This window comes from Rutidosis leptorrhynchoides, chromosome 7 (genome assembly GCF_046630445.1).
Source record: "Rutidosis leptorrhynchoides isolate AG116_Rl617_1_P2 chromosome 7, CSIRO_AGI_Rlap_v1, whole genome shotgun sequence".
Classification (NCBI taxonomy): domain Eukaryota; kingdom Viridiplantae; phylum Streptophyta; class Magnoliopsida; order Asterales; family Asteraceae; genus Rutidosis; species Rutidosis leptorrhynchoides.
In genome coordinates, this window is record NC_092339.1 from 319,230,046 (window position 1) to 319,238,530 (window position 8,485).

Here is an 8,485-nt window from a genome sequence, read left to right on the forward strand (position 1 = left end):
TCGTTGGGTTGTGAAATCAATTGTGTCAATCGATCGTTTTCTTTTTGAGCCTTTTCGCGATCCACTCGAAACTTTTGATTTGGATTTCACTTAACGCAACCGGAGTACTCCAACACTTGTTATTAAAGACAACTTGATTTCTATTTTTCCATATGAGATAGCAACTTGTCCAAATGACCGCTTGAAATATAGCACACCATAGCAACTTGTCCAAATGACCGCTTGAAATATAGCCACACCCGAACCCGCACACGAACCCGCACCCTGATTTGTCTTGCCCAAAAGAAGCTCGTATAGTCTTACACTCGATATCCCACAAAAATCCCACCACTTTAAGACTTTATCCCAGATTTCACTAACTTTTTTGCACGAGAATAGGGAGTGTTCAACCGTTTCGATATCATCATCACAAAGCAGACAACGTACCGAATGAAGATCAATCCCCCTTTTGTCAAGTTCAACTCGTACCGGCAATCTTTTCTTCCTAGTCTTCCAAATAAATACCTCAACCTTTTTTGGTACCAAATTGTTTTTTAACGTTTCAAATGCGTTTGCCCCCGCACCAAGTGTCTTCGAATTAATCAGATCAGTTAAAGCCTTCGTTGTAAAAACCTCACTCTTGTTCTCACCCCAAACCCATGAATCCGTGTTTTTTGGATCCATCTTAGCCGCCTGTATAAGGTTACTCAATTCGATCAGCTCCCCCTGCCCTACCCGTAGGATTTCGAGCCCATGACCAGTTTGCTGTAACGTTCGCACCATCCCAATCCAGCCTTTCTTTAACACACACTTCCGGACTTGTTTCCACTCTTGCGAGTCTTCCAAACCTGTCCCTTAACGCAATGTTTCCAAGCCAAACATCTCTCCAAAAAGATGTGGAGGCACCGTCACCAACCTTTCTCACAAAGGACTTCTTAAAAGAAACCCAAAGCGAGTCGATTAAGTTTCCTGTAGCAATTACATTAGACCAAATAGTTTTGTATGATTTCTAAAGCGCATGATTTTCTTCACCAAGCCCACCCATCGACCCATAAATGCTCGAGATAACCTTAACCCATAAGGAGTCGATTTCGGTTTTAAACCTCCACCACCACTTACCGATTAAGGCCAAGTTTTTATTTTTAAGAGAGCCCACGTTTAACCCGCCCAACTCATATGGAAGCGTAGCTTCTTCCCATTTAACCCAAGAAATAGGTGAATTTTTACCCGACCCTACCCAAAAAAAGGAACGTCTTACACTTTCGAGTTTATTGATCACGCAAGGCGGGGCAAGGAAGAGTGAGAAGAAGTACAACGGAAGACTATTTAACACCGATTTCACAAGGGTCAAGCATCCACCATAAGACATCGAACGTGCTCTCCAATCCGATAACCGTTTTTCAAATTTGTTTATAACCTGGGTCCAACATTCGAATTTGTTCATCTTACCACCCACCGGAAGCCCAAGATACGTGAACGGAAAGGATCCAACATTACATTTAAACGATTTTGCCATATTCGCCGTAGTGCAATCATCCACCCCTACCCCGTATAAAATACTCTTTTGATAATTGACTTTGAGTCCCGACGTAAGTTCGAAACATTTTAGGATTTTCATAAGATTCTGGAGATTGTCCTTACCCCATTCCCCGAAAAAATAGTATCATCCGCATATTGAAGATGGGATAACAAGACTTTATTGCGCCCGACTTCTACCCCCACAAACATGTTGTTCTTTACGGCCATCTTAGTTAGGGCATTAAGGCCTTCCGCTGCAAGGATGAAGATAAACGGAGATAAAGGATCGCCTTGTCTCACACCACGTTCAAGATTGAATTCCTTTTTAGGAGAACCATTGACGAGAACCGAGATAGAAGCCGACTTAAGACACGAAAGAATCCATTTCCTCCATTTACACCCGAACCCCATTATCTCCATGATTTCGAGTAAAAATTCCCAAATCAAACAATCGAAAGCTTTTTCGCTTTTCTCTCAAATAATCGAGTGTTTCATTTGCAATAAGCGCCCCGTCTAAGATGTTTCTCCCTTTAATGAAGGCGCTTTGTTCGAAACCGACAAGGGAAGGGATAACCTTCTTAAGCCGATTTGAAAGAAGTTTCGAAACAATTTTGTAATAACTTCCGATCAAGCTAATCAACTGGTACTCGTTAAGGCCGATCGGATTAGGTTTTTTCGAAATGAGAGTGATAAACGACGCATTGCACCCTTTGGAAATGTCCCCGGATTCCCAAAACGCATGAATAGCTCCAACAAGACCGTCTTTAATAATGCTCCAAATTTTTTTGTAGAACCCAATATTGAAACCGTCGGGCCCGGGCGCTTTAGAGCAGCCACACTCATTTATCGCGTTCCATATTTTGGACTCTGAAAAAGGTAATTTCAAGGTCACGAGAAGCTGTCTCAGCGATACTGTTCACCTTCGGCCCATCCGGCCCAATCAGGCCCAAAATAGCAGGTCTGTTGCTCGCTTTGTTGCTGAAAATTTCACGAAAATAATTAAACACTTCAGATTTTACCTCAGGCGGATTTTCGCACCATGAGCCGTTGATATTTAAATCACGGATGTTACATTTGGTGAATTTCCTACGAATAGAAGCGTGGAAGTATCTTGTGTTTTCATCGCCCTCTAGGATCCATTTAATGCGTGCTTTTTGTCGCAACATATTGGCCTTTGATTTCTCCTTTTCAATCCATTTCCTACGAGTCGCTAACCATCGTTCCCTATCCTCATCATTCAACACCCCTTGATTGGCTTTATTTTCCCAAACATTTACCTCAGCTTTTAGTGCTTCTATCACTCGATCTATACCACCAAATTCACTCCTGCTCCACTCTCTCAAATCCCCCTTTACATTTTTTAATTTATCCCTAAAGGAGCAGTCCTTTTTCATGCTATGAGTATTTTTACCCCACACATCAATTATGACCCGATCCACCCCGACTTTATTCAACCACTCATCGAACACCGTAAAAGGTTTCGGACCAAAATCAATTAGCTTATCCCTCAACACAAGCGGGCAATGGTCCGATTCCCTTCTATCAAGCGCCGTCACTGAAAGGTCATCCTAAAGCTTAAAGAATTTCTCATTAGCAATAAAACGATCTAGCTTACAAAATTTAATCCCATCGTCACTAATCCGAGTAAATCTTTTCTCGTTAATTGGAATTTCAATAAGACAATTCCTACCAATAAAATCATCGAAACGAGAGGCTCGAGCTTTATTAAATCTACAATTCATTCGATCCGATATTAAACGTACCTCATTGAAATCACCTAAAAGTATCACACCCCCAATTAGGGCCTGGGTGAATGTGACATTAATATCAAATAAACCAACATATTATAATATACGAGAACAATACTAAATGATAAAAACAAACTTTATTGAGTACGCAGCGAAAAATGAATGTCGTTACAATAATAGAAATTACAATAAAGTAATTGTTTCAAATGCAAGAATAATAAATGCGATATTTCTTGATCCTAAGTCCAAGTAGCATCACATAAGCAGTAAGTAAACAAGCTTGATCAATCGGCACCTGAGACAAACATGCTAAAGTGTCAACAAAAAAGGTTGAGTGAAGTTCATAGGTTTAACAAATATGTTTGACCATTGTTTTAGACCACAAGATTTAGTTTATAAAGTTGATCTCGCAGGGATCAAAAAGTTATGCCAATTCGTGATATTTTGACTAAACGTTCAAAGTTTGCATCAAAGACAAGTTGTGTCTATACTTGTCGGTTTAATTTCATTATTAAGTAATACAATGACTTGGTCAAATGTATCGGGGACGTTACTCCCGATAGGCCTACCCTCAATAAATAAGAATGCATTTAACGAGCAATTAAAAATATCACTGTAGGGACTTAGTCGGACATAGCCGGGTATAGCATAGTTTAACAGTCGGTACTTGTGTCTAAATTGTAAATAGTGAAAGTAGCATGTGTCTCACCCCAAGTAAGTTAAATAAATTGCGCAATAGTAAGAGGGGCTATGAATTCACCTTAGTAAGTAGGAGAGAGAGTTATTCCTCGAAATAGAAAGTTTGGATGAATGAGCAGAAAGTCAACCTGTTGACATTTAAGAGTAGTTAAATGTTTTGCCCAAATTTAAGTTTAAGTATGCAAGTGTTTTAAGTATAGTTCGTTTTACTAAGTTCCATTCCTAGTAAGTTTCTACTTTTAGCAAGTTTCCATTCTTAGTAATTTCCACTTTTAGTAAGTTAGTGTCGAACACTAGTGAGTTGTCCTTAATAAGTCTACCACCTATTAAGTGTGAAGATAACTAAGTATATGATTACTATAGTCGGGTTTGACATTGTGCACCATACCCAAACATCTATTCCACCGCCGGGTCACCAGAATGACCAATTGTTACCAGTTGGCCCAGGATTTCTTGACCAAAATCTAAGTTTGGCATTCTTAATCCACAAGTGTCCCATAGTGGTACCAAGGATCACCCTAGGCCTTAAGTAGCGTTGACGTTCGAGTAATCACACGTTATCGTGAATGACTATTGTAATCGTGTGTCCTACTATAAGTAGTATATTATAAGTGATAGTAGTAGTATGAGTGTATAAGTGTTAAGTAGTAGTATAAGTATAAGTAGTAGTTTGTAGTATAAATAGTATTAGGGTTAAATAGTAGTATTAATTAATTAGGTTTAATTAATTAAAGTAGTATTTAATGATTAGGGTTTATGTGATAAATGTTTAATAGTATTATTAGGTTTAGGGTTTAGTGAAGTAATGATTAGGTAATGATTATGGTTTTATTTAATGTATTAGGGTTTTATTAAATTAGGGTTTAATAAATTAGGTTTAGGTTTAATTAGGGTTTTATTTATTTAATATATATATGTATAGATATCGTGTATATGTATATATATATATATATATATATATATATATAGTATTTTTATTATTATTTTTGTTATATATATATGTAGTCGTGTATATATATATATATATATATATATATATATATATATATATATATATATATATATATATATATATATATATATATATTAGTAAATACATATATATGTAATGTGTATCTACTTTCCAAATATAACTACCCTAACACAATCTTAGTGAATCCTTATGGTTTTTAAGATCTAAACAAAACCTTATATATATATATATATATATATATATATATATATATATATATATATATATATATATATATATATATATATTTTACAATATGAATATGATTATGAATAAGATTAAGAACACGAACATGAATTAACAAGACGGAATTTAAAAGTTTGGATATAGGGTTTTACCTTGATGAAGATTGATGAAGATTAACAAGAAAAGATGATGATGACTTGAAGATGAAGATCAAAACCCTTGAATAACAAAGAACACCTTGAAGATCACGAAGAACGCGAAGAACGAGCTTGAAGATCACTTGAAAACCCTTGAAGATGATGATGATTTTTGATGATGGTGGTGGTGATTTTCGGTCTTCTTGGCCGAAAATTAGGAGAGGGAGAGAGACTTGAGAGAGATTTGTGATTTTGATTTGGTACAAGAAAATGGTTTAGCCTAGGTCTCTATTTATAGGAGTGATTAGAGAATTCTAGAATTAGGGTTTAGGTTAAGTTTTACTTAGGGAACAAGTTAGGTTTAAATGAGAAGGTGATGGTGATGATTAGGGCCGAAAATTTGGAGGGCAAAAGGGTAATTTTACCCCTCCTAAAATCGGCTAGGGTTTAAGGGAAGGGTTTGGAACTTTTTCACTTTAGTCCTTGTACTTTAGATTAGCTTAAATGGTTCCTTAATTATCCAAGTTTAATTATTTAAGTGTACAAGGTTTATGGTTATTTATTTTGTTCGCAAAAATTAATAAGCTCATTGTTTTTATCTTTTTATTAACTTGTCAATTATTACACCAAGTTAATTAACATAATTTATAATTCTTATTACTTAACAATCGTTAATTAAAGTTTAATCGTTAAGTTTAATTATATTGTTGAGCACTTAATGTAAAAATATAGAATGGAAAAATGAGGGTCGTTATAGTACCTCCCCGTTATTAGAAACTTCGTCCTGAAGTTTTAAGCAGATTCCTCTTTTGCATCAGCAGTTGAGAAGAGATGGGGGTATTTCTGTATCATGTGGTCCTTGCGTTCCCAGGTATATTCGGGGCCTCTACGCGAATTCCAACGGATTTTAAGATAGGTATGTTGCTTTTACGCGTTTGTTTGACCTCTCCTTCCATGATTTCTATAGGTTCTTCAACGAAATGCATTTTCTCATCAATGTGGATATCATCTAAAGGAATAACAAGTGTGTCATCATCAAGACACCTTTTAAGATTCGAGAAATGAAACACATCATGTACTTGGCTAAGTTCAGTTGGTAGTTCTAATCGGTACGCCACGGGACCGACTCTTTGAGTGACTGTGAAAGGTCCAACATATCATGGACTGAGTTTACTTCATTTACCGAAGCGGACAACACCTTTCCAAGGGGATACTTTCAACATGACTTTATCTTCAACTTGGAATTCTATATCCTTCCGTTTCTTATCGGCATAGCTCTTTTGTCGGCTACGGGCAGTTTCTAATCGTTGCTTAATCTGAACGATCTTTTCGGTAGTTTCATAAATAATTTCAGGACCAGTTAAATGTCTGTCCTCGAGTTCGTCCCAACATAAAGGGGATCTACATTTCCGGCCGTATAAAGCTTCAAAAGGTGCAGCTTTAATGCTAGAGTGATAACTGTTGTTGTAGGAAAATTCAACTAAAGGTAGATGTCTATCCCAACCTTTGCCGAAATCGATTACACAAGCATGTAGCATATCTTCCAAGGTTTGAATAGTTCATTCACTTTGACCATCGGTTTGCGGATGATAGGCTGTACTCATGTCGAGTTGAGTTCCGAGAGCGGATTGTAAAGTTTTCCAGAATCTAGAAACGAATCGACCGTCGCGATCAGAAATAATCGAGGTAGGAACTCCATGACGTGAGACAATTTCTTTAATATAAAGCTGTGATAATTTCTCCATCTTGTCGGTTTTCTTGATAGGTATGAAATGCGCAGATTTAGTTAGACGATCAACTATGACCCAAATAGTATCGTTACCGTTTGAAGTCTTAGGAAACTTAGTAACGAAATCCATAGTGATGCATTCCCACTTCCACTGCGGGATATCGGGTTGTGTCAACAGACCAGAAGGCTTTTGATGTTCTACCTTGACTTTCAGACAAGTGAGACACTTACTAACATAAGTAGCAATGTCGGCTTTCATGTTAGGCCACCAATAGAATTCCTTCACATCGTGATACATCTTACTGGAACCGGGATGAATAGATTACCTAGTCTTATGTGCTTCATCCAAGACTAGTTCATGGAGATTACCAAAGCGAGGGACCCAAATTCTGTTGCCAAAGTACCGTGTACCATTAGCTTTCACTTGGAGTTGGTTCTCGAAACCGATAGGTCCTTCTCCTTCGATAAGTGTTGGTTTGATAGCTTCCAATTGAGCTTCACAGATTCGTGATATGAGATTTGATTTGATTTTCAGGTTTAAAGCACGAACACGTTTAACATCGTCTTTTTGACTAAGAGCATCGGCAACCATATTCGCCTTGCCAGGATGATATTCCATCTTACAGTCATAATCGTTCAATAACTCGAGCCATCGGCTTTGCCTCATATTCAACTGTTTCTGATCAAAAATGTGTCAAAGACTTTTATGGTCAGTGTACACCGTATACTGGGTATCATATAGATAATGTCTCCATATCTTTAATGCGAATACCACGGCACCTAACTCAAGGTCGTGTGTGGTATAGTTCTCCTCGTGTTTCTTCAACTGTCTAGACGCATAGGCAATAACCTTTTCACGTTGCATTAAAACACAACCAAAGCCTTGCTTTGAGGTATTGCATTAAATAACAAAGTCGTCGGTACCTTCAGGTAAAGATAGAATCGGAGCTGTGGTCAATTTATCCTTCAGAATCTTGAAAGCAGATTCCTGTTCTTCGGACCACTCAAACTTCTTCCCTTTGTGAGTTAACTTCGTAAGGGGTTTAGCAAGAAGAGAAAAATCTTTTATGAACCTTCGATAATAACCGGCAAGTCCCAAAAATTGACAAATATGCTTCGCAGTCTTTGGTATCTCCCAGTTCTGAATAGCGGTAATCTTAGCTGGATCGACATGTATTCCGTTACTATCAACAACATGTCTAAGAAATTGTACGGTTTTGAGCCAAAACTCGCACTTTGAAAATTTAGCGTAGAGTTGTTCCCTTCGTAAGAGTTCAAGAATCATGCGCAAATGTTGCTCATGTTCTTTATCACTCTTTGAGTAGATCAGGATGTTGTCAATGAACACAATGATAAATTTGTCAAGATACGGCTTGCAGACATGATTCATAAGATCCATGAACACGGCAGGAGCATTAGTTAAGCCAAAAGGCATAACACAAAATTCATAGTGCCCATAACGAGTGCGAAAATCAGT